The following is a 27,361-nucleotide window of genomic DNA, read 5'->3' on the forward strand; positions in this document are numbered from 1 at the left end:
AGTACACTATTTTTGTCTTTTTTAATCTTGGATTTTATGTCAATGAGGATACCTCTCAGCGTTGCTTTGAGAGAGTCCTATATTGTTTGTATATTTGTATTTGGTTTATCTTTGTCAATAGGGTAGTTTGAAATAGTTTCCTTAATTTTCTTTTTGTTGTCAGGGTTGGCCACAACATCATTGCAAAATCGCCACATTTTACATTGGCTTTTTGGATTAGAGATATATTTGATTGAACAGTCAGGTGTGGGTATGAACCTGAAATGAGAATGTAGTCAATTCTTATGTAGGAATTGTGCAGTGGCAAATAAAAGGTATATTCTATGGATTCGGATGCTGTAGTCACCAGGCATCCTTGAGATTGTATTTAGAGCATATTTTGTGATGTATTCCTATAGGTACTATATCGATTCCCCTATTCCTGACCCTGGTTTGGTTAATAATTAACTAGCAGCCATCCAACGGTGCAAAAACCGTTATCTGATTAAGCCACACCACGGCACAGAAGCGCGTTATCTGATTAGGTCATAACGCATGCCATCTAATTAGGCAAGCGATATTCCTCCAGCCCCTGATAAGGCATACGGAGTTCTCAAAACAAATCAAACCTACAGCGACCTGGGAAATTCCCATAGCCATTGTTTTGATTTCACCGAGAACTTCAGTAAAAGAATGTGCGAACGAACCCGTTCATATGACATCCTTATTGACGTATATATGTCCATCCTTACGTCAATCTCGGCACCTTTCAGGTATAAATATTACCGACATTGCCTTAAGCAAACACATGCGGTGGTGACGAGATTGGAGCAGCGAGACGTGCCGAGGAGCCCAGCAGAAAGCGAAGCCCACAGGCGCTGCCCCTCCTTCCTGACGCGCTGAGAACGAGACGCTGCCTTTCTCCTGCTGAGAAATCCAGCTCCGGCGCTTCCACGCAGCCCTCGCAGGCAGCTGGAATATTAAGACCTGGGATAAGAAATACCAGCCCTCCACCATTCTAGATCTCAGGTACAGAACTGAATAACCCCTTGCAGAGAATTCTCGAGTCAGTCCCTTGGCAAAAGAAACTTAACTTAAACTGCTACTTATCTACTCCCGCCACGTATTAGGCTTAGGTCAGGTACATTGGGGTAGGCGTAGTTAGAAGCACCAGTTGAGTACGATTAGTCAATGTATATATGTATGTATCTATTTTATCCATTTTAAAGTATCATATGGCTCAGAGACCATATCAATGCTTTTACAGTATTATTTTATAATTCTGTTTTTACTGTATGCACTTTACTTAACTATAAGTATTGCAATAATAGCGATTCATTTCTCTTGTACCAGAAAAGAGACTGATCAATAAACACCATTCTTAATTGAACACGCCCGTCTCTTTCTTTTCTCTACAATCTGGTGAAACTAAGAATGCACTGAACTGACTGAGTAAAATAAGTTGTCTTTTGTTTTCACACGACTCTAGAGATACACTCTTGATTAGGGGAGAGCAAAGTTGTCATGTTCTATGGTTGTCAGAAACTAAATCCCTTCTTGTCTATCCAGGGAGGTTAAAATCCTCCTTGCCTATTCGAGAAAGTTTCTAGTGAACTCTGAGCTAGCTGGCAAACACAAAACTTTAAGTCTAATATCGTCGGTAGAAGACCTAGTTAACCTCTGCCCTAGGTCTATACTATTGAAGATATTATTCCAATGCGCAGAGCCTATTGGGATAATAGGAACTACACTACATGGCGCCCAACCGTTTGGATAGGCGATAAAACTAACGCAAGACATTAGAGTAACTCAGTCGTGCTTTTTCACACAGACCCCTTTTTTCCCATAATACTCCAAAGACGTCTGGAGTGGGTGAAAGGTCATATCCGCCAAACCTCGCAGGAGGAGACTCCTATGTATGGTTCTTGGTTTACTCAACGTTGAAGGATACACTGTTCCAAAATATTGTGCATCTAATCTTTGTTTCCATAGAAACCTGATCTGCAAATAAATAAAATAATCTTCTTGACAATAGTATGTCAGAAACTGAAGAAGAAAGGGAGACAGTTAGAATAGCAACTGAACTCCTAGCAGCTGACAATACTCTGCTGCAAAATGACCCGGATATAATACTCATCCCGGTCAACATAAGAAAATCTATAACCTTAAAACTTATAGAAAATGGACTGACACCAAGAGGTGGTACAGTCATATTCGTAATTGAGGCACACGAATATCGGCAGACAGAGGTATTCTATTCATGGATAAACTTTCCAGCAGCAAACGCTGTAACAAAGGACTTCCACTATTACAAAATAGAGGAACCTCCTAATGAGTACACTCCTTTCGAGGAGGTGGAAATACCACTCAAATTCCAAGAGCACCTGCTCTTGTTTAATGGCGCCCTAAAACATAATAATCACATCACCAGGCTCGGTCCACTAGGTAGACCAGGAGCAACGTGGCCGGTCCTAGCCGGATACACACCACATCCAGACATTGAAGAAATGCCTGCACCAGATCTTTTAGCACAGCTAAAACAATTAATAAAAATACATAGACAATTAGTCCAATATGTAATGCGGACTTCAACAGTCCAACCAGCAATTAAAATTCCACAGCTGACCACTCATCAGGGGAACACAAATAAAATTACACCTCAGAACATACAGTCCTGTCTAGGTAAAGTACCCGCAAAACGGGAACAAATTCCTTTCTGGCTAGCACAAAAAATCACTCAAATAGAGGCGGTGTTTCCAGATACCACCCCTGTTGAGAAACATAGGATTCTGACTATCTGTCTTCCAATGGGAATCGCACCACATGTGGAGGACTGTGACACTTGGGGAACAGTGTTTGCTTCCATTTACACAAAAACACATGGAGTACCATCCATGTCAGTAATACCAGATGTGCTAAAACAGATTCAAGATGAATACGGTCCAGAACCCGCTTTAACTCTCGGTATGAAATTACTGAAAGATTTCAAGCAGGTCTCGGCAATATTATTAGCCAACATAAAGGGAGAAGCAGCAAATATGGCGATTCGCCAGAGGTTAAAAGAGACAAATATAGCAGACCAACCATCTGAAATTGCCAGAATCATAGAAAAATCCTATGAAGAACTAGGAAGAGATAGTTTGGGTGGAATACCAGTGAAACCCCAACTAGTTGAAAGTCCTGAAAAGGTATTTATTAAAAATAATTTAAACACTCAAAAAAAGAGCTGGGATGGAAATAAACAATCCAATCCTAAAGAAAAAAGATTCCAGTCCAGAGGAAGGTCTCCTCGGCGGAGAGAAAGATCTCCTGATCAAGGATGCAAGTCTCCCCAAAGGGAGCCCTCTGTGAAAAAATACAACCTTAGAAATAGGGATAATATAAAAAAACCTGATAGATATCAAGATATTGATACACGTCCCTCTCAATCTTTTCAGACTTCCTCGCAGAAATCGGAAAGAAGAGGACGATCAGAACACAGGGAAGAGCACGTCAAGTCCAAAGACAAAGAACCTGCTCATCTGAATAAAAAATTACAATTTCCAAAAAAGAAGGTAGCCAGTATTAAAGTAATCAACAATGCCGAGAATACTGAGGACACAGCTGAAAAACGGAGAATGGGCTCAGACAATGCTAGACAGCGCAGCAGAAGTGAGCATAGCTCGCAAAGTCCTTATGAATCATCTGGAGACAGTGGACACGAATAAATACATTCAGGTGGAAACTGCAGATACCAGAGTTAGCAAACCTCATAAAATATATGAAATAACATTGCATATAGAGGGGGATAAGACTAGAAAAATAAGGGGTCTATTTTGGGATAATCTCTCCAAGGGCTATGACATCCTTCTAGCTGAACGAGACTGGCCTCCAGAGTTTGTCAGGGAGTGCCCACATGGCGAAGAAATAATTATGCCTGCCTTCTCAAACCATATTCCAATTCATAAAAAATATACACTTGCAAGAAAGTGGGCAGTAGCTCAAGCCCCTGCCTTATATAAAAATCATGTGGGATGGGATGAGGACTCTCCTCCTCACAAAATCCAGTTAAAATCACAACCTACTGCACAGAGGCAGTACCCGATTAAGCAAGAAGCTAAAAAACAGGTAAAAGAGATCCTAGATCAACTTGAATACCAGGGGGTGATTGAAACTTGCACCTCACAAATGAACAACCCTTTGTTTTCTGTCTCCAAGCCAGACAATTCATATCGTCTTGTTTTGGACTACAGACATCTTAACTCATGTTGCAAAACATTTGCAGTACAAAACTCGCATAGTGCTGCACTAATGAATAACATAGTGCGCAAAAAATACAAAACCACATTAGACATTTCTAATGGATTCTTTTGTCAAAATATAGCACCAGAGAGCAGATATTTGACGGCGTTCTCAATAAATGGCACGCAAAAAAAATTCTGTCGTTTGCCCCAGGGGTTCAAGAACAGCCCAGGATTATTCTCAGCGAGAGTAACAGAATTACTACAAACATATGATGACGAGGCATTATCTTATGTCGACGACATCTATCTAACAGATGATGACTTGGATACTCACTTGAAAAGAGTGAACACCATAATACTTGGGTTCGCAGCAGAGGGTTACAAATTCAACTTTAAAAAGTCAAGAATTGCCCATCTAACAGTCCTGTTTTTAGGATATGAACTATCAAGTGAAGGCAAAAGTCTGGCTGACAATTTCCTAGAGAAATGTGCTGTAATCCAAGCACCTAGAACACTGAAAAACTTACAATCAATTCTAGGTTTCCTAAATTTCGGAAGAACTTACATTATAAATTATGCAGAGAGAATTAAACCTCTCTATGATCTAATAAAACCAGATTTTAAAAGAATCAATTGGACTCAAAAACACACAGAAATTTTGAGATCTTTACAAACAGATATGTTAGTTAAAACAAAATTACAAACACGTGACAACACACGCAACCTTGTGATTCGAGTCATCCCAGGAAGATGCGGATTCACATACCTGACCTCTAATGAGGGAGAGAAGGTACCAATAGCATACAAATCACATTTGTACACAGAAGCTGAAAAAAGGTTCAGCATTAAGGAAAGCATTGTTCATGCGGTTCAAACAGCTGTAGCAAAAGAAAAATACCAAGGAGACGGTAGACAGGTTACAGTCAGAACAGCAGAATCAGCTTTTGAGGCATTAACAACACCATGTAATTTACCGACAACTGCATTGAATCCAGAATGGATACAATGGGTAAATTCTGTTGCTACAGACAAAGTAAAATACTATTTTGACCCGGAAATGAAAGAATTAAAGTATCTAGAATATGAAAGACAATACCCTCTGCCAATCGACATTCTGCCCTTACGACAGTACGCCTGTGTAATTTATACAGACGGACATGCTCAACCACCTGGGTGGGGAGAACAAGCGTACAACCCCACATGTGAGATTACAAAAGAAGTATGGCGTGGAGGAAAAATGAGACCTCTATTAATAAAAACACTCTCAGTAGAAACTAATTCAGAACAACAGACTGAAATAATAGCATTGAAAATGGCGCTAGATAATGCCGATCGCGAATTCCCGACACTTATAGTGTCCGATTCGTATTACTGCGTCAAATCATACAATACCGATTTGCAGAAATGGATTCAGAATGGTTACAAAGATGACACAGGTGCCACAATAAAGCAGAAAGCGCTTTGGGAACAAGTAGTTCTTTTAAAGAAAGAACTACCAAAAACTCACGTGATACATTCAGTGAGTCATCAGCGTGATGGCGTTCACGTTGCAGGGAATTCATTGGCTGAGACAGCCACAGCGGTAGCAACTAAACCGGCCTCCGTAGCTACAAAAAAGCGTACAGTAAAACACATTGACGGTGAAACAGTGCTAGCGGTGAAAACGTCATTAAAGGGCGACTGTTCAGCGCTACCGATCAATTATCCACTCAACTATACATACATAATCGATGCAAACTCCGTTCCTTTTGCTCGAATCCCTGGAGTGGGGGACAGAGTAATTCCAAACATGGACAGGAGAGGCGTGTTAATCGCAGACGCCCATATGGGTGAGGGTCTTAGACACCTCAAGCTTAAAGATTCCCTAGAAGAATTACAATCAGTATACTGGTGGCCAGGCATGAGTCTGCATCATCACATTTTTGCAAAAAACTGCACAGGCTGTAACAGAGATCGCAGTGGCGAGCGAGGAGGACTATTGCCATGGCATTTCGCTCCAGATAAACAACATCAATAAGAAAGTACCCATCATGAAAAAAGCGTCATATTAACATAAAAAGACTAATTTTCACTTATAATGTAGACACCCAGCGCTCGGCTGACGTCTGGACTGTTATAAAAAAATTTGCGAGTCTATAATGGCATATACGCTAGGAGCATGCTACGTTTTGACTAATGTATTCCCTTTAGCCCTCAAGCTTATGGGGAAGCATGGCCAAATGAGCATTGCATAGCGGGACTCTTCTCACTTCCTTCCTGAGGGATACGGGATGGTGTAAAGAAAAAACCAAGGCATAAAGCTATCTATAACGGAAAAGGTATTAGGTTCGGGAGCTGGGTGGGTCAAACATTTAATAAGTGTCCAACGTAGTCTAAATAACCTGCCAAGGAATTCTCTGAAAGGGTTCAGTCCGTACGAACTATTGTTCGGGACTAGAATGATGATCCAAGATCTTGATAGTCAGACTTCAGTGGTTAAAGACAAAAGCTTTGATATCAAAGATCATTTGGCTATTTTGCAGGACTTAAATGAAACAAGAAAAGACCTGAGCAACATAAAGTTGAAACAACAGCCAACAACCACTGAAGAGAAACCACCTGTCCCAGCAAGGCCTGTCTGGATTCCAAAAGTCGGGGATCTAGTCAGAGAGAAGATCGCGGTAAAGAAGGAATTTGGGCCTTCTTACAGGAAAGCAGTTCCTGTCTTGTCTATCAACGGGACAAGGTCAGTAATACTACCGCCCCTTGCTGGTAAAAAGGAGAACCGAGTCATATCCATCGACCTGGTAAAACCACAATCATGTGGCCGATAACAAACAGTAGGCCAAGTGGACTCCCAAGAAGTAGCAGAACACCAATGTTTGCTACGAATACAGAGGTTCAAACTGAAAGACTGATCACATTTGGAAAATCTACAGTGAAACAACAAGGACTATGCAACAAAGCAATGGAACTTGAACCTCTTAAAACCCAAATCAAAGCTTTTCATCAAGAAACAACAACCTATGATGATGTAACTACAGACTTTGCTAATGAAACAAAGCAAAATCCAAAAGCAATTGGAACAATTGACAGAACAGCATCCGGCTACTTCATCAACTTCGATGATTCATCTGAAGATCTGAGTGAACCTAAGAAACAGCCATCAACAAAAACTTTTAAAGATAAAGCTAAGGAACTTTTTCAACCGCTGAAAGAAACCTATCTGATTTCTCCATGGATTGAATTTTGGGTGGCCTTAGGTGCATTTATCCTCATTCTTTGGCTCATCATGGTACTATGCTTGGGACATTTCATTGAAGGAAAATATGCTAAAATGGACACAGCAAGCCAGAAAATCAACTTGGTCCTTAAACCACACACATCTTCACACATCGAGAAAAGAGAACTTTCTTCAGTGAACTTCACAGCCAATCCTATACCAGGCGGTGTAGCATGGGACAAAACTGATTATGAAATCTATGGTCCGGTTGAAATCCTGAAGTATCCACACCAATTCAAGATCTCATTGAGTGACTTTGTAAAACCAAGCACATTTGCTGATGATTGGGACTTTGAAAGTATTAATGATATGATGTCTGATCTTGTGATGTCTGCTAAATTCACAGAACATGATTATTTGCAGGGTTCGTCTAATTATGATCAGATGTTCTGCTACAACCACTATGGTAACCATTATCTACATAAATCTGCACAACCTAGAAATGTTTTAAATTATAACCAATGGGAACATTGTGCTACTCCTCCAAAAGATAGCTCGAAAACATTTTATGATAAATATTCATACTTTTCAGGGTTTAACACAAGTAATGCAGAAACATTTTATTTCAAATTGTCAAATAAGACAGGTATGAAGACCATGCTTACAAACACAAAATTGATATATTCCGATTCATTTTTTGAGCAAATGAATACATTTGGGTTTGATTTCTGGAACAATAATATTGAAGCAAAAACTGTTTGGGGTACAAGAGATTGGCAAGTACAAGGTATAGAATCACTGTTTAGAGCCTGCATGATCCCAGAACAAATTATATTTTTGAACGACACTATTCAACAAACTACCTGTCTTGGCCTAGCCAAAATCAAAGATTTGAACAAACCGTCTATTCCAAAGCCAACAGTGAACAGTAATAGCTCTATAGATGTTGAGATAGACGTAAACCATATATTAAACCAAAACAGAACACATCCTGAATGGAAAAAATGGTTGATCTGGCCCACAGATACAAATAACTGTCAAGACAGATTCCTGAACAAAATACAGGGGTTCACATTGACTAGGCCAGACCCTAGATATTCCCAAAGACAACATCCAGGGATAGTAACCACCTACAGCGTGGGCAAGCTCTGCCTTCAATGGCTACAAACGTCCACACTGGCTGAAATTAAGCAACACCTAACTTTACTTACAGAAGGTGCTGACTTGCGTGATTTCATTATGGGACCACGCAAACAGCGTCAAAAACGTTTCATAGCGGCCTCTATATATGCAGCTTATAACGAAGTCTGGAAAGTAACTCAAATTGAGACAGCAGAAAAAATATGGGAGATTGACCGTATTAATTTGGAAAAATCACTTTCTGTGGTGGACAATGGGTTAATGACTCTGTCCTCCAGAATATATTCTCTGGACAGCATTGTGTCTTCAGCAATCGATATAATATCGCAAGACTTACTGATGTTACAACACGGTCAGTCCCAATTGCGTTCTATTGTACAGCTTGGCGGACGTTACAAAATCTGCGTTCTGGCTATGTGCCTTGGCGTTTAATCAACACAACGTCATTATTTAATATCTTTAACCTTACTGATAAACAAATCAGTTTGGCGCAGAAGGGTGCTGACTATACAATTCTGAGCATTGAAAAACTTGAGAGATCACCATTGACAATGTCAGAACGACCTGTCATTGAATGGATAATACATGGAATAATAAATATTCCGATAACTACTTTCCAGTTTCAATTCTGCCAAAAATATATACAGGCAGGCCAGTATGAAAGGTTGGGTAAAGGGTACATTAAGTCAATATGGAACTTGCCCTATACACACGAATGTGTCAGTAATAAAGGCCAGAAAGTGTTTCTCAGTGGCAATAATTGTGCAAGATCACTAAGCGGTACACTTCTGTGTCAGGGTATTAGCTTGCATGGAGCCTGTGAAGGGACTTCAAATAACCTTTCATGTTACCAGCTAGGCACACCTGCAACACGAATAGAACCATTCTTTAGGAGACTCTCGAACGGGAGTTACATTCTAATAGTAGATCGCAGATGTTGTAGTTTGCTGCCCGGAAAACCTTATCTCATAACCGTGACTAGGATGGTCATGTGCTGTGAACGAGTATTGTTCCCTAACGATTCTCCAGACAGGGAGGCAAGGTTATGGCCCGATTTGAAAATTGCTTCTATTCGAATTGATACTTTAAGCAGAATGAAGACTGTGCTCCTACAGACGCCGACCAGGCTAACGTCATCAAAAGAAACGTATGATCTCCAAGTTGCAAGGACAACGGCAGAGATTCATTCATTGTTATCAACTAATTCCCCCATACATTTCGCAGAAATACTGAACGAAATCTTAAATATTTCTGATACCAGTGGTGTCTTATGTGTATTTAAGACAGTGTTTTCAGGAGCTTTAACACCATTCAAAGCCATCCTGGGTATTTTTCCAGACTTTGTCCATTCAATTTTTGGCGGACTTCCTCTCCTTTTGGGACTAGTGGCAGGCTTCCTATTTTTGATCCTGTTATTTCGCTATGGCAAACCATGTCACAGACAAAACACCTGCGACAAGGGAAGAAATGATCCTAGCCATTGGCTACCGGGACCGCATAACTAAAGTCCTTGGACTAGCACGGCTTCGGGACCTGAACATGACTTGGTTTCTTTCATTTAGACCAATGTGGCAAAGTTGTGTTATGCCTGTATTAAGGTGCTTGCTATGCGGCGAAGAATGCGTGTTGGACACCTGTCTGGCACTACAATCGGATGTGCCAATGGACGCAGATACCTTGTTGGGTCCGGTAACGGCTCATGCATTGTGCTGTCCCCAGCGGCTACCAATCCTGATGACGGCATTCGTGGAGACTTCACCACTACGATTGAGGGGTAGTGAAGTACAAGATGAAAGCAGCATCGATCAGGTACGACCGTCAGTCAGCTATGCTGATCAAAACATCAATGGAGGCAATCATGCTCAGGCTCATGAATGCATGGTAACAACCTTTTCCGAGTTAGTGGAACTTACGCAAGAAGCTGTTGACAGTTTTTTCAACAGTCTAAATGATATGATGTTTTTACCAGAGCAGCAGGAATAACTTTGACCAGACTAGCACTCGGAGTTCCCTACATCCTGAATTTGGCCTTCAACTTTTTAAAAAAAGCGATATGAAAAATTTTTCTCATCAGTTTTTTCAGACTGCAAGAACCTTTTTCCCCAATTCCAAAATATTTACGATTTTTTGGGACACTTATCTTCTGCTTAAAGTAGACATTATTCTTAGAGAACTGAATTTCTATTTTAGGTAGTCACGAGACATTAGCTATCCTCTAGCACTCTCATACAAAACTTTATGATTGTGATGAAATGGTCTCGCATTTTTTTTTCTGTATTAAGAGCCATTTCATGTGTGGTTTTCGCATTTATTCATGCTGACTTTAAAAATATGCGTTATATGTTTAGCATTATTAGACTGCTTGTGCATATAGTACATGTGCTGGTACATGTGATTGTGTTTCGTATATTTCATAATTCCAATTTTCAGAATACATATGAATGTGTTTTGGGGTGGTACGGTATACACAAGCGCTACTGGTTTCACTATGCCTAGATTTGTAAATATGGACATAGTCTACGTGGAGTGGGTGTGAATGTATTCCTATAGGTACTGTATCGATTCCCCTATTCCTGACCCTGGTTTGGTTAATAATTAACTAGCAGCCATCCAACGGTGCAAAAACCGTTATCTGATTAAGCCACACCACGGCACAGAAGCGCGTTATCTGATTAGGTCATAACGCATGCCATCTAATTAGGCAAGCGATATTCCTCCAGCCCCTGATAAGGCATACGGAGTTCTCAAAACAAATCAAACCTACAGCGACCTGGGAAATTCCCATAGCCATTGTTTTGATTTCACCGAGAACTTCAGTAAAAGAATGTGCGAACGAACCAGTTCATATGACATCCTTCTTGACGTATATATGTCCATCCTTACGTCAATCTCGGCACCTTTCAGGTATAAATATTACCGACATTGCCTTAAGCAAACACATGCGGTGGTGACGAGATTGGAGCAGCGAGACGTGCCGAGGAGCCCAGCAGAGAGCGAAGCCCACAGGCGCTGCCCCTCCTTCCTGACGCGCTGAGAACGAGACGCTGCCTTTCTCCTGCTGAGAAATCCAGCTCCGGCGCTTCCACGCAGCCCTCGCAGGCAGCTGGAATATCAAGACCTGGGATAAGAGATACCAGCAGAGAATTCTCGAGTCAGTCCCTTGGCAAAAGAAACTTAACTTAAACTGCTACTTATCTACTCCCGCCACGTATTAGGCTTAGGTCAGGTACATTGGGGTAGGCGTAGTTAGAAGCACCAGTTGAGTACGATTAGTCAATGTATATATGTATGTATCTATTTTATCCATTTTAAAGTATCATATGGCTCAGAAACCATATCAATGCTTTTACAGTATTATTTTATAATTCTGTCTTTACTGTATGCACTTTACTTAACTATAAGTATTGCAATAATAGCGATTCATTTCTCTTGTACGCGAAAAGAGACTGATCAATAAACACCATTCTTTATTGAACACGCCCGTCTCTTTCTTTTCTCTACAATCTGGTGAAACTAAGAATGCACTGAACTGACTGAGTAAAATAAGTTGTCTTTTGTTTTCACACGACTCTAGAGATACACTCTTGATTAGGGGAGAGCAAAGTTGTCATGTTCTATGGTTGTCAGAAACTAAATCCCTTCTTGTCTATCCAGGGAGGTTAAAATCCTCCTTGCCTATTCGAGAAAGTTTCTAGTGAACTCTGAGCTAGCTGGCAAACACAAAACTTTAAGTCTAATATCGTCGGTAGAAGACCTAGTTAACCTCTGCCCTAGGTCTATACTATTGAAGATATTATTCCAATGCGCAGAGCCTATTGGGATAATAGGAACTACACTACAATTTATTGGAGTATTTTAAAGGTTTTAGGGGGATGATACTTACAGGTTGATTGGCAATCTAGAATCATACCCATTGGTAAGTTGAACTCACCACCCATAATGATAAAGTCATCACAGGGTGAGTGGCCCATCTTATATGATACTTTGTTCCAGAAGGCAGTGTCGTCATTATTGGGGCAATAGTTATTGAGAACATTAATAAGGGATTCCCCTGTGTGTAGGGTGGTGACTATTAGTTTGCCTTCTTTGTCTACAGAGTAGAATTCGAGTGTGACATTGGACCATTTAAAAATTAGAGTAATAACCCAGTTTTTTAATGTGGTGCAGGCAAGCTGGAGGCCTCCCATATCAGTTTTTTTTAGTAAGTCAGCTTCTTTGTTAAAAACGGATTTAGTGCGTAATAATATCAACTCTATTATGACTGGCGGTACTACACTCTTTACAGATGTAGATATTAGGAGAACGTTCCGTGATTTCTTTAGCACTATTTATTGCGAGGACAATAATATAGAGCCGAAGCAGGTTAAAAATTGGCTGGCGGGAGTCCGTCTTCCAGCTTTGACGTTAGAACAAAGTAATAAACTGGATGAGCCGATTTCCCAAGAGGAAGTCAAGATAGCTTTAGCCAATAGTAAAAAAGGCAGGGCATCGGGCCCGGATGGATTGCCGTCTGAAATATATAAATCTTTGACTCCAACTATCATCCCCTTTTTGACTGAGCTCTTTAATAAGATCTTTTTTGAAGGGATGCCTCCACCAAAATCATGGGATAATGCATCAATTACGTTGATCTTAAAACCTGGAAAATCAGCATTAAACTGTGGGTCTTATAGACCAATTTCCATTCTAAACACAGATTATAAAATGTTCACTTCTGTATTAGCAAATAGGTTGGGGGCAGTGGCAACAAACATCTTGCATACAGACCAAAAGGGATTTGTAAGGGGGCGTCAGTTGTATGAATTGACCTATGACCTAATAGGTGCCATCGATATGGCGACGGTGACATCACTTCCTCTAGCCGTAATGACCTTGGATGCCACCAAGGCCTTCGATAGAGTTAATTGGGTTTATCTATCGGAGGTCCTGGAAAAATTAACTTTGGCAACAAATTTAGAAGTACAATTAAACTTCTGTATAAGAATCCATCAGCATCTATACTTGTCAACGGCAAATTATCGGACCCATTTAATATCACTAGGGGTACCCGCCAAGGATGCCCCCTCTCCCCCCTCTTATTTGATCTTTATATAGAGCCTTTTGCTCAAAAGATCCGAGATAATAGTAACATCAAGTCTTTTGAGTTTGAGGGTTGGGAGAGGAAGGTCGCCTTATATGTGGACGACCTTCTTATTTATACATCAGAGTTACGATCGGCATTTCCAGCAGTAATTACATTGGCTAAAGAATTTGGAGAAGTATGAGGCTATGAAGTTAACGAAGCCAAGACAGACATCATGGTTTGGAATGACTCTGAGCCTGTGGCAGGAGCTCAGATAAGTTCAGTCCTTCGATATTTAGGTTTAAACATATATAAAAACATAGACGAGATAGTTCCAGCAAATTTCTCGCTTATTGCTAATGAATGTCGCAGACAAATGAAAACATGGTCTACACTTCCGCTATCTTTATTGGGCAGATCCAATCTAGTCAAAATGATGATCTTACCTAAGATCACATTTTTATTTAATACCATCCCTCTTTTTTTTATCCCCACAATGATAGCTAAGCTCCAAAGCGATATACGCTCTTTTATTTGGAATAACCGTAATCCAAGAATCGCTTGGAAGAAGATCAGGAGACGTAGAGAGAAGGGAGGGTTGGCAGCTCCGGATTTACAACTCTATGGGTGGGCGTTTCAAATGTCCCACAATAGGATGTTGCTAAAATCACCAATAAACTTGGCTTGTGGACACATGTTCGCTGCATTACTTAGAGGAGAAAAAGTGGCTGATCACGAATTTTTGTTTAAATTTGGGGATCCTAAGTTTTTTAAGAAAATAAAATTAAAGGTGCTTAAAGATTCATGTAGAACATGGGCCAAAATTAGGAGTACCATTAGAATTGATTACTACTCTGGTAAGGCTCCACTATGGAACTCTCCTGGCTCCCCGAGTTGGCTTCTAGATAGTCTTGCAACACCGCTACGTGAGTCAGGCTTGGTATTTTGGGGGGATATTTTTGTTAAGGGCAGTCTGCTGCCATGGGAGGTACTGAAACTAAAAGTGGGGCCTAGGCTCTCCAGGTTTAAATACCTTCAAATGCAGAGTTGGGCGAATGCACGGCCCTCCGTTAAAGGCAGATTTCAGCTAGGAGGGGATAGCACTTTGGCGTCATTATTGACAGATAGACCCCCATTCAAGAAAGAAGTCTCATTCTGGTATAATCTGTTACTAGATGAAACAGAGGGTGAGTTCCTATTGCCAGGTCAGCTGTGGTCCACACATATGACTGATATCAGCTTGGAGAATATGTGGTACAAATCTTTTAAAATGATGTGGAACATTGTAAAACCATCTTGGTTACGTCGAAACCACCTGTTTACATTACATAGGGCCTACTATTCGCCTCAACGCCTGTCAAAGTTTACAGGCAATTTACCGGTTCCATGCCCTAAATGCAGCTTGGCAGAGGCCTCGGATTTACATATGTTCTTGGACTGCCCACTTCTAATACCATTTTGGAACTCTGTCTCTATTTTAGTATCCTCTTCCTTGGGATCCCAACTAACTTTATGTCCTGCTTTAGTTATTTTTGGTATTTCTCCAGAGATTCATGGTCCAGCAAGAAATCTACTCTTCTTTTGTATTCTGTTGGCAAGGAGGGAGATATGTAAGAAATGGAAAGACCCTTCACCTCCAACCTTGCTTGACTGGCGAAGGTCAGTATTACAAACATCAAAGATGGACCTCTTACGATCTGGAAATCGAAGTAAGAGAAACTTTTGGAGACTACTAAATTGGTAATGGATTTGGTTTGATCTTGTTTTTTTTCCGTTTTTTTTCCCCCAAGGTCCAATGATTACGCTGCTTGGAATCCCTCTTTTCCACTTGACTATACTCAATATATTGAAAGCAATACACGATTGGGTATATGAACGCAGTATGTGTCCCAGACGGGTGTTCTAAAAGTAGTTTTGTTGGATTATGACACTACTTACTGTGGGGCAATTAGGGCGACGTTTCTCGGAGCTCCTCCCAGTTTATCTGAGACAGTAAGGTCATCTCCACTTGCTACTAGTTGGTCACCAAGGGCGAAGATGAGGACAAAAAAAAAAGTACGCTTCTTTGTTGGTGATTTTAGTCTCCTGAAGGAGAATACGATCTCGTTTGGTTTTGTAAAGATATTCCATTATTTTAATTTTTTTTATGGGATGGTTTAATCCCTTGATGTTTAAGGAGACGATGTCCAGATTGTCTGTTAGTCTTTGTGTGGTCTTGGTATTAGGGAAGGTGGTCTTGAGCCTGTTTGGGTGTCTAGGAAGGGGGTTCTGCAGAGAGTGTTAGGAGGTTGTGATTTCTGCCTATGTGTATATCAAGAGATTATCTATTAGGTTTCTGACGATTCTACTTTTTGGCAAGGAATATATTACCTAAGACCATTTTGGACATAGGTCCTTTCTGATGTGGTTTGGAAGCTGAGTGTATAATGAATTGGGTGTGGTAGCATGACCAGGTGCTGATGAATATATGGTGATGTTTCTTCATTATGGGATCGGACTGTGGCAGCTGGGGTGATATTAAGAGAGAAATCATAGGATCAGTACTTGTAATTTTAGTTTTTAAGGCAAATTTTCGGTGTGGGTTGTTGGGTTTGTGGAGGTATAGGGTGGGACGTTAATTAAGTAATAATTCATTAATAATTAATAATTAAGTTATAAATGATTTAATTGATTCATGATTATGTTAATTGTGTTATATTCTTTATTAAATGTTATGAGTTATATTTTAAGTGTGGGCTGCTATATTTGTCAGAGTGTACTGTAGGAACTAGAATAATAAATTAATAAAATTGTTCAAAATTAATTTTCAAACATTTTAATGTTCATGTAAATGATTTACTTGTTTTTAATTTCATAAATACAAATGTTATCTTAAGAGTTTTATATTTCTGGGCAACTAATAGGGTTACTAAAATATGTTATGTGTTTGAAGTGAAGTACTTTCCCTACTGTTCCACAGACTGGAGTGGGAATAGTAAATATTACCCCTCTGGAGTTCAACATTTTCCCTTCTGTTGCATAGACAGGAGAGGGAATAGTAAATGTAATCCCTCCAAAGACCAATGCTTTCCCTATTGTTGCACAGACTGGAGTTAGGATAGTAGATTTTACCTCTCCGTAGTCCACTTTCCCCAATGTTGCACAAACTGGAATGGAAATAGTTAATTTAACCCTTCTGAAATCCAATGCTTTCCCTAAAGTTGCACAGACTGGAGTGGAAGTAGTGTATGTTTTACTTTATGTTTTAATTACTTATTTTAAAAATTGTTCAAATATATGTACTGGTATTATTTGTTTGTTTGTTTAGTTTTGTATTATCATGCATAACTCCAAACCCATATGGGCTGTCAGTGTAAATCTTAACTCATGAGCCTTCGGAAGTACAGCAGACCCTGGTAAGGGCAATCAATTCAGCAACTTGTGCAGACGTTACATGGCACAAATAATATGCTTCCACTGCCCCACTCAAAGGACATACTGCATAAGAAGCTCTCAAGATACGACATTGGTCTCTTAGACACAATCCATCCACAAAAAGGGTATGGTCAGATTCAGAAAAAGGATCATTCAATATGTCAGGCCTTGGTTTTGTGCACAACTCAGTTGCACTAATAGAGTCATGGTCAAAGTCACCCTCATCATCTCCCTCTGGGGTTGGCAAAGGGGAATCTGGGTTTAGTGTGTTACACCTCTGAATTCAAACATTCTCGGCTGCCAAAATGATTCTCTGATAGAGGGGTTAGGCAGCTATTTGTCAAATGCTGAGTTCTGGTGCAAGTCATGAGAATTTTGATGGAGGGTGGCACCATCACAATCAAAGGATAGCCCATTGCACTCCCCTCAGTTTGCTGAATGCTAAGGCCAACTGCTGCAACTGCTTTGAGACAACCAGGAAGTTCCATGGCCAATGGATCAAGAGCAGTTGAAAAATAGCCGGTGAGGCGCTTAGTATCTCTATGAGCTCATGTTAGCCCAGACAGTGCACACCCATCTCTTTTGTGACAAAAGAGCACAACATCTTTAATATAGTCTGGTATTCAAAGAGCGGGTGAGCTGCAAAGTAACATTTTAAGCTCCCGAAAGGCTTCCATGCTTTCATCAACCTTTGATCCCGGGTCATTGATATCAGCATGCTTCAGTCTTATCAAAGGCTTTCCAACCTAGAAAAAGTATGGGATTTTGCGCAGTAGCCAAGCATGCCCAAAAACGTCCTCCCTTCTCTCTAAGTGGTTGCTAACTCCATTTTAAGAACTGCCTCTATGCGTTTATGAGGCACTCACCTCACCCCCTTTGCTATTTGATGTCCCAGATATATGACTTCCATCTGACAGTATTGCAGCTTTTCAGGAGAGACTATACGTCCATTCTTGACCAAATAATTAAATAAAACAAATGTCCTGTTTGCAAGCTTCTTTAGTCACCGAGACGATCAGGTGATCGTTTATGTATTTAATGTTAAGCTGCATGACAACTGCATGGTCTCTAGGTGCTTTTTAGGAATCTGGTTGGCTAGGAAGGGCTTTCTGTGTACTCTTGTGGGGCGCAACCACACCGTGTGAAGTAGGGTGCCCACCTCCTGCCCGCACCTCAAACAATCAGGGGACGCAATCAGACCCGCCCGCCACAATCTCTCCCTAGTGTAATAAGTTCTGTGAAGATATTTGAATTGGATGAGTCGTAGGTGCATTGCTATGGCTGCCCCACGGTGGGCTTCAAGGGCTTCCCGCCAATCTTCTTCTTTCAATGTTCCAACATCCCCTTCCCAGGATTCCCTCAATTTGTGCAGAGAGGAGGAGCAATGTGTAACAAGAGTTTTGTAAATGCAGGATATTTTCTTATCCTCTGAATCCCCCATAAATACCTTCACCTCTAGTGGACTAAATTCAGGTAAGGAGTCAAGTCCCTCCAAACTAGGTGCAATGGCATGGCGGAATTGTAAATATTTTAAAAATTGGGTACGAGGCATACCATACTCCTCACTAAAGTCCTGAAATGGTTTAAGGGCCGTGCCTGTCATAACATTACCTAACGTCGAGATCCCTATACAATCCCATCCTCGAAAGCCCTGTAAGGAATCTTGCGCAGGCAATCGACTATTATGCCAGAGGGGAGTCTCCTCTGTTAATGTGCCCCACCATCCCATGTGACGCAGCGCCTGCCTCCAGACCTGAAATACCACCTGTGTAGCCTGTGGCAACCGCTTCCTCAACCGCGCCAATTATAAAATAGTGTGAAGAGTGTCGGACCCCATAAGATAGCGTTCAAGAGCATAAGCAGGGTCCCCCTTATCCCCATACCACCATTCATTCAGGATCAAAAGATGGGAGGCCTGATAGTACGACAGGAGATCGGACGTTGCCAGCCCACCACAGTATGTTGATAAAAAGCAGGTGCGTAGTGCAACCCGCACTACACCCCCTGCCCAAAGAAAGTGCCGCAGCACTGAATTGACTTGCTTAAACCAATGAGGTGAAATCGAGTAAGGGTGGTTCTGCAATTGGTATAGCAGGCGTGGGAGGGCAACCATCTTAAAAATTGCAGACCGGCCATAAAGAGTAAGGGGCATACGGGACCACGTCTTTATCTCTGTTCGAACCCGATCCCAGACCGGCACGATGTTGCGCTCCCAGGAGATCATGGGAGTTTCAGAGAGGAACACTCCTAGATACTGAAGGCCACCCACCGCCACTTGCAACGCGGACGCCCATGGTCCAATTCCCGCGTGGTCTCCCAACGCCCACAGGGTGGATTTACACGGATTCAGGTAAAGTCCAGATTTTTCACCAAAAATGTGCATAATCTCTAAAATACACGGTCCCGACCTATTAATGTTAGTAATGAAAAACAGGACATCATCCGCGTACAGTGCGATCCTATCTGAAGGACCGGCCTCCCACTCAAAGCCTTTCAGTTGTGCGTCCATGCGCACCTATGCCACCAGCGGCTCCATAGCCAGGGCAAATAAATATGGCGACAGGGGACATCCCTGCCGAGTACCTCGCCCTATATGGAATTGGGTAGACGCGGCCCCGGCCACCCTCACCGAAGCCGTCAGGTCTGTGTATAATAGTTTTAGGTACAACAGGAAGTGGGCCCAAGGTTGAGACGGGACAAGAGTGCAAACAGGTAGACCCAACTCAGCGAGTCGAATGCCCTGTCTATATCTGTCAACAGGAGTGCTGCCTGCTCCCCCGTGCCTCTAATCGCCACCACCGCGACATGAGCACGTCTGATGTTGTGCCTCATTGCCCTATTGGGCATAAACTCAGCCTGATCCGGATGGACCAGCTCTGCTATATAAGGAAGGAGAAGATTCGCTAGCGCCTTAGCCAGTATCTTTTGCTTCAACATTTAGGAGGGAGATGGGTCGGTACGACTCATGCCGTTCCGGAGGCCTGCCTGGTTTGTGGAACACCACCACCTCCGCATGCCTCCAGTCCGCCGGAAGGCGACCTTGCTCTCTAGCTGCCTCCAATGCTGCCCTATAGTTCGTTCCCAAATGGAGGTGGTATTTCTTAAAAAATTCACTCGGGAACCCATTTGGCCCAGGTGCCTTAAGCTCCCCTAGGGCCGCGTCAAGCTCTTCAGCAGATAGGGGGAGGTCGAGATGCTCCCGCACCTCCTCCGATACCGCCCGTGGTGGTAGGTCCGCAATAAACTTATCCACAACTGCCGCGGGGAGGACCTCCTTTTGAGCATATTGGGCGGCATAATATAACGGCAGTTCCTTAGGGTCCGTGATCAAGGCCCCGGCTGCATCTGTAATCCCCGGCAGCGTCTGTGCCTGAAGCGTGTTTTGGCAGAGCCTATGGCGCATAGTGCCGACTTTTCCCCCCACTGATATATTCTGCTCTGCGTCGCTAACCACACCTACCGAGCCTCATCAAGCAGCAAAGACGCATAAGACTGCTGTGCTAATAGTAGCTGCCCCACCTCCCTACCCTCCCTAGTTCCACTGCATTGCCCCTCAAGAGTCTCAATTCACGCTGCGGCCTTCACTAATTCCTCTCTGCGCTTTTTTACGGGCTGCTGCACACCAGGCGATGTCCACCCCACGCAGTGTGGGCTTCAGGGCCTCCCAGAGTGTCACAACATCTGTAACCGACCCCACATTTTCTTCCCAGTATGTGTTTCCTGTACTCCTCCGGCTGAAGATGCCACGTGGAGAGGCGCCACCGGAAAGGTTGCCGCCCTTTATCCAACCAAAAGTCAACCTCAACCGGGGAGTGGTCCGAGAGCCCCCGTGGCAATATGATTGCTGATTTCACTCTACCAACTGCTGCGCGGGGGACGAATAAATAGTCCAATCTAGAAAATGACTTATGGACTGCGGAGAGATATGTATATTCCCGATCAAGGGTGTGAAGGTATCGCCAGGTATCATCCCAACTCATCCACTAAGCTTAGCTTAGTGGGCGTGTCCGCTACCTGTCCACCCCCGGTCTACAGCGATTCATCCAACCATTCATGACGTCGTTCCAGTCACCCCAAATCACCGCTAAAGCCTCAGGGATTTTTGCCCACACAGCAAACAACTTTTCCACTAGTGACCACTGCAATGGGGGCGGGGCATACACACTCCCCAGCACCAGGGGCTCCTCACCAAGCATTCCTTTAATAAACACATATCGGCCTTGCGGGTCAACCCAGTGCTTCGAGTGAACGTAGGACAACCTGCGGTAACCTGGAATGGCAACCCCCCTGGACCCCCTTGCAAATCCAGCATTATAAACCTGTTGGTATCCATAGCGCTGTAAGCTAAGTGTTTTGTTGCCTAGCAGGTGCGTTTCCTGCAGTAACAGGACATCCGCGCCTTCCCGTTTCCCGAACCGTAAAACTGCCCCTCTCTTCACCTTATCAAGCACCCCCACACATTCCAGCTAAGAATCCGTATCGACGCCCTGGGGATCATCAGCCTGGTTCCTTCAACTGCCATCTAGGGGGATGCATGTCAAGAGTCCAATAAACGGGCCCAGAGGACGCATACACACCAACTCTCGAGACTTCATACTTAATGTGCAGATTAGACCAAACCCACCCCCCACACAACTCCCCCCCACCCCCCATTTCCCCCCCAAACACCAACCCCCATACCTAAAAAAAAAACTTGAAGTACCTGTCGCGGCCTGGGCAACCCCCGATCCCAAACGCAGGACCTGAGGCCGACCACAGCAATGGATCCCCAAGAAACTACCCAGTCACCCAACTCCCCCCCAACAAGCCTTAAGCCTGGGGAAGTGGTCCGCCCCTTAACGAACCCTCCACCCAATCCCCCACCACCCCATGTCCTCATATACACTGTCATTTAGTCATCGCAAGTGCCCCTCTCGGCCCTGCGGCCACTTCTGCGGAGAGTTCCTTCCATTTACGCCCACAGGGGTATACGCACGTCAATGTTCCACCTCTCGCCGGTTAAATGTTCACGGATCTGTGACCGGATGCTCCGGGGCAGCCGCTCCGCTGCCCGCGGCGCCCCCGGAGAGGAACGCCTCCTGGATCTGGATCTCCAATTCCCTCTACTGCGCGAGCCCCTGGTGGTCTGCACCTATGTTCCACTCAAAGAGGAGTCTGAGTCATGGCCTGGCGGCGTATGCATCTTCAGCTTTACTGTTTCATCAGTCCAACGGAATACTTCCTCCGGGGTGTCAAAGAAGTGGGCTCGAGATTGAAATACCACCCGCAGGCGGGCCGGATATAGTAAGGCATAAGGGAGCTAAAGGTCACGGAGGCGCGCCTTGGCCGCAGTAAACGACTGCTGGAAAAGCCTGGTATAGTCCGGAAACATCAGGATTCTTTGATTCTCACACATGAGAGAGTCCTTCGCCCTTGCCTCCAGCAGAATAGTATCGCGGTCATAATAATTCAATAACTTGGCGATCATAGGCCTGGGACAGACCCACACAGGCGGCTTCTGTACCAGAGCCCGATGTGCCCATTCAATCACAAAGCATCGTGATAGGGATTCAGGAGGGAGCCAACTCTCCAGCCACTGGGTCAGGAAGCGCTCCATGTTGCCCTTCTCGCAGCCCTCCAGGAACCCTACAAATCTAAGGTTGTTTCGTCCTTCTGCATCCTCCACTTTAAGGGCTAGCCCCTTCTGGATACTCTCCATGTCGGTCACTTTACGCTTAAGGATCGCCACATCATCTTCCTCCCCAGAAATCCTGGTTTCGGCGTCTGTGATGCGAGCCACTGCGTTCCGCAGGTCTTGACGCAATAGCGTGACATCTGCTCCCACGGCACCTATTTTCGCGTCAAGCATATCCATTGACTGGGTTATCGCCGCCATCAACGCCGCATTATCAGGTCCCTGGCTGGGCTGGCCTCCAGTGGCCCCAGCGCCACCGCTCAGCCCCGTATACTTATTGATGGGCCCCTGTTTCGTGGACCCTCCACCACTCCCGCCTTTAGTCATTGTCGTCCGCGGCCGGGGACACACTCCACTAGGATCAGTCACCTGTATACCAGGATTGCGCCTCCAGGATCACCAGTGAGCACCGCGTGGCAGGACCCCAGTGCCTTTCCAGAACGGTCGCCTTATCTCTCCCCCACGGTCCTGGACTCTGTGCGTCACCACCGCTCTCTTGCCACACTCTGCAGGAATGCCCCTCACCAGGCCAACCCCTTCTGGGCAACTGACCACAACAGTCCTTTCGTGCTCCAAGCACACTCCCCTCAGCTGCCCACACCAAGGCCAATCTGCCCCACAATCACCTGCTTACGTAGTTCGGGGTAGGGGCTGTCCACTCAGATATTGTGTGGCTCCTGTCCTCAGTGGCACCACCGGTCTCTGGGCCACACGATGTATTAGCCCCTGCACTACTGGCCAAAAGGCAAAGGACTGCCACCACTTGGTGGACCTTAGGAACTCCTCAGTAGGCCCTGGCTGCTTCACCGACGTGGCCCCAGGCCCTGGATACATAGGGGGCCTACGCCAAAACCAGCCCTCTCCAGGTCCGCTGTCCACCTCTGGCAATCCCCACTGCTGGCCGCTCACACCCCCGTGGCACCCACCGAGGGCCGACCTGCCCCCCGATCACCTGCTGGTGTTGTTCGCTGTCCAGGCGCGCCACCTCGGGTGGCGCCAAACTCCTACTCCCGGCCGTGTCCCGGTCACTAAGCCTCACTACGGGAAGGCTCCGGCCCCTCTCGCCCGTGGCTCGAGCTCCTCTCTCCAGCAATGACCCACTGGCCGCCGGGCAGTTGCAGCAGGTGGGCCTCCGATGCCTCCGGGAGAGATCGGGCCCTCCAGCACCTTCGGGCCGCACTCCACCTCTCGCTGCCGCTCTCCGCGCTCCCGGACTGGGGAGCGCGAAATTGAGGCCCCGGCCGCACACGCCCGCACCAGGCCGCAGACTGTCCCTCCGCTTCTCACCGCTATCGGGGGCCCCAGACCTCCGCGAACAGCACCGGAGCACAGCCGCCCTGTCTAGGGCACCGCCCCGTCTTCTAGGGCTGCGGGGATCAGGAGGGGAGACAGGATAAAAGCCGGATATGTGGTGGGCTGGACGGAGCTCTTCTAAGCTACGTCCGCCATTACGGCCCGCTAAGCCACGCCCCCCTTATTCTTCTTTTCTTATCCGTGTAGTTATGCAGTTGTTCCTCTTTTTATTGTGTCGACATCACATTACAGGGAGCACATACAACGTGCTCTAGACTGGTAAGATGATGTATCTTTTACCTGCATGTATGGGAAGATGGTACTCTGTGGCACATTATTCATTTTCTACTCTCATCACGGAGGCCATATCTTTTCCCCTTTTTCTGTCTTCATTTTTATTTTTCCAATCTATATAACCTAAACTTGTTTTTTATGTTACTGATATCTATGTGATGGCTGTACTCTGGGGCACATTATATATTCAAAAAAAGTCTTTATTCGATTTTCATCATAAAAGACATGCTTGCATACAAATAATACAATTTCATTAATAAAAACATCCCAATTATATTGTGGTTCTGAAAATTTTGGACTCGTGTAATCATTCTGAACTCGAGAATTAAACTTCATCGAAACATGCCGAATTTGGTATCAAAAGACCGAGAATGACGAGCACACCATGTATAAATATTTTCAGCATATTCGAGTGACGATTGCAGCTTGAAATCGTCATTTGCGTTCTGAACCCTTGGCTTCCATTTATGTGTTGCCCTTTACATACGCCTTAATCCAGCTGAATTTAATTCCACAAGGACACATACTCCTTAATCGACTTTCCTAACACCTGTGCAAGTTGGAACCATTGCCCCAGGCCGAACTCGTTAGGTCAGTTCCCCTCCCAGTGGCCGAACAAGATAGCATCAAGGCTCAACAAGCCATAAAACCATTTCAGCGCGCACACCTGCCGTATCTCGCTCACATCTGTCTCTACTCTTTTTGCTTCACTTACTTTATGGTGGGGAAGTGCCTGTTTTATTGGGGGGCCACCGATATCTGATGAAATGTTGGGCCTTGCCGGGTGATTTGTTGTGGGCAGCTCGAAGTTAAATATGTACATGTCATCATGACTCTGCTTTTCTTTTGTAACAAGAACTGTAAATGATATACTGCAAATTCAAAGAATGTTTGCCTGAAGCTGAATATTCTGTATAAAGAGAGAAGCCTGACTTTGTAAATTCGAGCAGTCTCCTGAGAATATACTTCCCCGTGTGTTGTACTTCTAGGACACTTGTTACCTTGGTTGCAGCCAATAAAATCGATCCTTGACTTCACCTAGAAGACTCTGAGTTTCTGTGGTCTGAATCAGGAAGAACCCGAGGTCTCTGGGTGTACCCTGACACCGCTGGGTTGCCGGTTCTGTGCCGGTTCTTAAAAACCCAGTACCTCAGCTGGCGCCCAACGTTTGGGGCGATTCCAGTGGTACCAGTCAGCCAGAGGTTCGTGAGGAGCTTCGTGTGAAAATTCCGGAGGACGGCCAACCACCTCATCGACCCCTGCATGTCGACGTGGTCCGAAGGTCTTTGCTGCGAGGTTTCCCGCTTCCCAACGGCTACGAAGGACTGCTGCCCTGGCTATCGCCCTGATTTGGACCCTTGAAGTTTGGTAGAGCGAAACACTAAGACGAGTCTTCTGGTGACGTCATCGATATCTCAGTTAAGTATAAGTGGAGCGTCTCCCAGTCCTTAGTTGGTCTTAATCTTGGGTATCCTTTGGGATAATTGTTGGTACTTGCAAGCACCAAAACCGAAGGACTCGTGTATTCACGAGAAATATCGTAATCGATAATCCTTTGAAGTTTGGAACTAGACTAGAGAGCGAAGATGCCTAGTCTTAGACTTGGAAATTTGTTTTGTCTCGGTTATAATAATAGTGACTCCCGATTGGAGGACTCATGTCCGGTTCCTCCAGTTGGAACTCCAACTTACGAGCTATATGTGAAACATGGGGTAGGCCCCATCACCTACAACGAAGTATGGCTTAAATACACCAGGAAAGATGGTGTTCTAAAATGGCCCCAATATGGTAGCTTTGATACCGAAATCTTAGATAACCTTGAAGTTAAACTGTTCAAAAAGAAAGCCCGGCCGGCGATGTTCGACTCTTTTCGCCTATGGCGTAAGGAGGCCAAACAGAAGGAAATTAAATTAGCTAAGAAAAATAAGAGAGAAGGGGGACTTTCAGTAATGCAAGCTGCTATGCAGTTTAAAGACAATGAAGAAGAGCAGATGAGTGAGCAGTTGCACAGGCAACGTAAAATGGCAATGGATAAATGCTATCCAGTTTTGCCGTCTCTTCAGCAAGAGGCAGCAAAAGAGCGTGAAAAAGATCCATTAATGTCGCATTTATTAAGTTCGCCGCCCCCCTATGCGCAAAATGCCACGGCACCCCCGCAACCTTTAGTTGTGCAACCTACGCCTCCTGTTCCTTCGCAGCACCCACCAGCTGTTCTTCAGCTGACTCCTGTCCCTACGGTGCAGCCTCCTCCAGGCCCACCGACCACATCTGCTCCACCTGTGCTTTCTACGATTTTGCCTACTATACTTTCTACTTCTCCTGATGCCTCCTCTGCTATTGTCTCTGCCCCTGCCTTATCTCACCCCGTTTTTCCACCCGTTCTTCCTTCAGTTTCACCTTCCATTCGGCAGAAAATGGCCAGCACTGTCACTAACCTTTTCTCGCCTCTTTTCGGGTCGCCTACTACGACCCCTAAAATAGAACGAAGACAGTTGCGAAGTCGACTGCCTGACTATCAAGAGAGAGACTCACTGAATCGTTTAGCACGGGAATGGGTTATGGACACTTTAAAATATGATGTAGAGTCGGTCATGGAAGTCTTCCATCAATGGGAAGCACCAACACAGAGATATGTTTTCGAACAGATGTGTGTTTTCCTTTGTGAGGATTTGGAAGACAATGATCTAGAATTCAACCCGCAAGAGTTGTGTCGTGTACGGTTTAAGTTTGGAGAAGGCATGATTGTAGGTCCTGATGTAGAGAAAGCGGTTGAAATATTATTATCCTATCGGAGTAAGGGGAGCAGTTCTGGGTCACAATCTGAGCCTGGTGCATCTAGTAGGAAAAAGGCGCGACAATACCCGATGAGAGAAGTTTCCCCACAATGGAGGGAGGGTGACACAACTGTTGAACCACCTATTCTGCTACACTTTCAGCGTGTATGGGTACATGTCCCATGGAAGCGAGCTGCAGTTTTAGCCCTTAAACAGACATTACCTGATCCGCGTAAAAATCCTGCAGGGTATTACAAAGAGTTGTCATAAACTGCTGGGTCATGCATAATGAATTTAGCCGATATC

This window comes from Lissotriton helveticus, chromosome 7, assembly GCF_964261635.1.
Source record: "Lissotriton helveticus chromosome 7, aLisHel1.1, whole genome shotgun sequence".
Taxonomy (NCBI): Eukaryota; Metazoa; Chordata; class Amphibia; order Caudata; family Salamandridae; genus Lissotriton; species Lissotriton helveticus.